Source organism: Echinops telfairi, unplaced genomic scaffold, assembly GCF_000313985.2.
Source record: "Echinops telfairi isolate 266 unplaced genomic scaffold, ASM31398v2 ScPeMD7_60;HRSCAF=208, whole genome shotgun sequence".
NCBI classification, from domain to species: domain Eukaryota; kingdom Metazoa; phylum Chordata; class Mammalia; order Afrosoricida; family Tenrecidae; genus Echinops; species Echinops telfairi.
The window spans coordinates 550,152-554,602 of record NW_022103958.1 but is presented as its reverse complement, the minus strand read 5'-3'; the positions used below and the strand labels follow the sequence as shown (position 1 = coordinate 554,602).

General features: G+C 36.8%; 1 pseudogene; it reads left to right on the top strand.

Annotated features, from left to right (window-relative positions):
* Positions 1-2,686: 2,686 nt before the first annotated feature.
* Positions 2,687-3,655, top strand: LOC101662778 (annotated as a pseudogene).
* The last annotated feature ends 796 nt before the right edge of the window (positions 3,656-4,451 follow it).

Genomic DNA, 4,451 nt, shown 5'->3' with positions numbered 1-4,451 from the left:
GCTGCTCAAGACCCCTTCAGAGAAGTGACAAACAAGGGTGTTACTTCGAAGACTGAGGTGAGCTCAATTCAAGTCATGGCATTTCAAGTCCCTAGTATGCATGGGAAGATTGGACATCGAGCACGAAAGGCCAAAGAAGAATTGATGTCTATGAATTGTGGTGCTGGAGAAAAATATTGAAAGTAGCATGGAATGCTGCAAAGACAAACCAATCTGTCTGAGAAGAAAGACATTCAGAATGCTCCTTAGAGGCTAGGATAGTAAGTCTGTTTCTCAAATACATAGCACATGTTGTTAGGAGAGACCAGTCCTAGAGAAGCTGTAGGGATTGGCACTTAAAATACGGTGAGTGGTCATCTAATGTGTAACTTTTGTATCTCCCTATCTATCCAGAGCATACTAAAACCAAATGGACTGCCATCGAGTTGATTCTAACTCATAATATGTCTGTGAGTTTGGTTTTGAGTTTTATTGATTAACTGAATATTAATCTAACATTATTTTTTCCTTGTGATTCCTCATAGTGATGATCCATCTGTTGCTGAATACTCCTGGTGGGAATTTAGCTAGAGGTCACTAGTCAATGCAAATGACCTGGAGTTGTATGATTTGTAAAATGCTAATCTAACTTAAGACAAGTTTCATTTTAATTTTGAAGGATAAAATCAGTAGAAGATTCAGAGCAAATGATATTAGCGTTTTATGCAGATATAAGAGAATACAAAAAAAAGATGCATCAACATACTAACATTCCTTATGAATCTTTATTTTCTTATATTTTAACTTTCATAAATGATTTTATTTTATTCCTATGGTAGTACTGAACTTTAAAACATGAAAATAACTCAGTAAAAATAGGTACTATTATGTTTAACTACTTGGGCTTTGAGTTACACATCAATTCAATATTTCTCTAGGAAGGGTTGCTCTGACATTCTAGTAAAAATTGTAGGTTATCACAGTGTAAGACAAAAAACATCATGCTCTGTGTTACGTGACTATTAAGGGAGCAGATAACTTTCTGTTACAAATCTACCTTGAATCCACCTGTTCTCAAACATTTATCCTTGGGAATGTGCCAACCAACCTCCCAAAGAAATTAGTCCCCTAGGATGACCAAATGTTGCCTTTTCATCAGTGCCTCATATATGAGATGCACTGGAATGATTAGAGTGATAGGCTAGGGTTACTCTGCTCTACTCACATTCAAAATAGCTCCCAGGTAATCTTTAGAAATATAGTTTACCAATGAACTTCACATTTGAATAGCAACTAAGTAATATTTAAAAATTAATTTATGCTTCCTCAGGAAAAATGCTTATACAAAATGCAGAATTAATGCACCTGAAAGGAAAATATTATTCCATCTCAGAACATTTGATCTCCTTAATTGCTTTTATATATTTTATTTGGAAGAAATATTTAACCTTGATCAAACTCTAGATCGATCATTTAAGAAGAAAAATTGTCACCTTTCTTGGGCTCATGGTAAGTCTCATTCTCAAAACTGGAGGCTGTCTGGTGAGATCAGAGAGGGCTGTCTGACTCAGGGGTGAAGTCTCAGCTGCTAGCCAGAATATCAGGAGCGTGAGCGCAGCAGGTGCTCCACTGGAAAAAGACGCTCAGGAGTAGGTACAGGGCTGAGTCAACTGACAGCAGTACATTTCCACTTGGCTAAAGTCAGAGCTGATACTATTGGGACACCATAAAAATATGTGTATATGTGCTTTCTTCTTCTCACCATATGTATATGTGTGTGTATCTATGTGTGTATAAATCTAGATCTTGCCCTCGGTAGAGCCAGAATTTGTACAGACAATATAGAGAGAATTGTTAGAATTAAGAATACATAAACAATTATCACATTTATTTTTAAAAATGAAAATAAATCAAATTCACAAGGAATTACTTAATAAAAATTTAAGGACTCAAAATTTCTAGTTGAAATACATATTCTGTATTTCAGATACGTATTTTATGATAAACATTGTAATAAAAATCCTATGGTTGATGTATCTAATTTGTCAGTAGTTTCCCAGTCACTGCAGCCCTATCGGACCAGAAAGCACTGCCTCTGGGAGGCTCTGAAATGTTACAGGAATAGAAAACATAGGCTTTCTCCCCCAGAGTGACCGGTGGTTTCAAACTGCTGACTATAATTAGGAGCCCAATGCAAAACTACTATAAATAATAAATAACATTGGAAACAAAAGCAGGAAGGGATGTGTTTCTGTCATTGTTTACTACCCACATACACTTTGTCTCAGGATGTTGAATGTAATGATAACCAAGAAAAATAGTATTGTAAGGATACTTGGTAATATTGGTTACATAGTGCAATCATTTAATCAACAATTACTCTCTGTGAATTTGGAAAAATTTATTCAACTATTATCCCAGTGTATTATATAAAAGTTCATATGACTAAAGCTATGTTAAGATATTTCCTGTGGTTTAAAGATGTTAATAAAGTGAAGAATTGAGGGCATTGGTAGTTTCATTCTAATTGCATAAGAGTTGCTCTATTTTATCATACAGTGTCCAATACCATTAACACCCATTTAAAAGTGGCAATAAAATTAGATTTGGTCTGTACGATCTACTCGTTTTTTAATCAATTTATAGAAGTAGGAAACAAGCAAAACCTGAATTAGGGGTCCAATGCTGAATACCAACTTTCTTCTATAGTTCAAGGAAGTTATAAACTATGGGTAGAAGGAACAACATGAACGTGCCTGACTTCATCCTTGTGGGACTGACAGACTCTGAAGAGGTCCGGCTGGTCCTCTTTCATCTGTTTCTCCTGATCTATCTGGTTACTGTGCTGGCGAACGCAGGCATGATCCTCATCATCCGCCTGGACCTCCAGCTGCACACGCCCATGTATTTCTTCCTCAGTCACCTGTCATTCCTTGATCTCAGCTACTCATCAGTCTTTACCCCTAAAGCCTTAGAAAACCTGATAGCTTCCACCAAACATATTTCATTTGGAGGCTGTTTTACACAGATGTATTTTTTTGTCTTCTTAGGTGTCACAGAATGTTTTGTTCTCTCTGCAATGGCCTATGATCGCCATGTAGCTATCTGCAAGCCTCTACAATACCCTGTCATTATGTCCCCATCACTCTGCCGCTCTCTCATCACTGTATCCTACTTGATTGGCATTTTTGATTCCTGTATTACTTTGCTGGCCATTTACACCCTGCATTTCTGAAATTCCAATGTCATTCATCATTTTTTCTGTGACATCACTCCAATTTTAACCCTCTCCTGCACAGACACACATGAAGTTGAGTTCATAATTTTCATCCTTGCTGGGTCCACCCTTGTGGTGTCTCTTATCACAATTGGTGTGTCTTATGCATCTATTCTCTCAACCATCCTGAAAATCAATTCCACATCAGGGAAGCAAAGAGCCTTCTCTACCTGTGCCTCTCACCTCCTGGCAGTCACCATCATCTATGGTACCATGGTTTTTACTTACTTAAAGCCAAGGAGCTCCTACTCCTTGGGAAAGGACCAAGTGGCCTCTGTTTTTTATACTATTGTGACTCCCATGCTGAACCCACTCATTTATAGTCTTAGGAACAAAGAAGTGAAAAATGCTCTCATTAGACTTCTGCAGAAGAGGGAGAGCTCCAGACATTTAAAGTGACAGTACTGTAAGTATTTAATCTCTGGGTATCTTTTTCTTGCACTAGTTATTCTGGAGGTCATGCCTTCTTAAAACCATTTGCTCTTTAGTAATCTCTGTCCTGATTAAGAGCTGCAGCTATAATTTGGGTCAATTGAAAACAGTTTCACATGTCATATTTTAATACAGATATTTTATTGTAAATTAGATGCATTCTTATATTTCAGATCTTCAACTTTGTGTTCAACAGGGTATATTACTAATCTTACCCCTCATTTAAATGTGTTATGTACAGAAGTATAGCATATTAGTTACCAGCAATTGCTTTATAATTTTCATAATTTGACACTCCTGGTGTACATTCTGACTCAGTTATTCATCAACATGTCTCTCATAAGTCATTTACTCTGTCAACCTGCATTCTCTAGCCTGTGAGCAGTACATATTGTTTCTTTGTCCTAAAATTAATAGTGACATTAGGCCTCACCAAAAGTACAGTCCTTAAGGTGGTACTAGTAAATGTTGCTCTTTACATCTGTAAAATGTTTAAGCAACTCTGGTGGAATAACCTTAGAGAAGTTAGCTGCCAACCCAATGTTCAGTGGTTTGTATCTCCCAGTGGCTCCTGTGCAAAAGGATGTAGCACCAACTTCTTTATAGATTCATGGAAACTGTATGAGATTGTTCTACCTTGTCCGATAGTGTCACTATTAGTTGGAATTGACTTGGAGGCTGAGGTTAGGATTGAAATATTTTTAGTAGACCATGTCCTTTACAATGAAGGATATTCACAGATGTTTTGGAAATTATTTTGCTG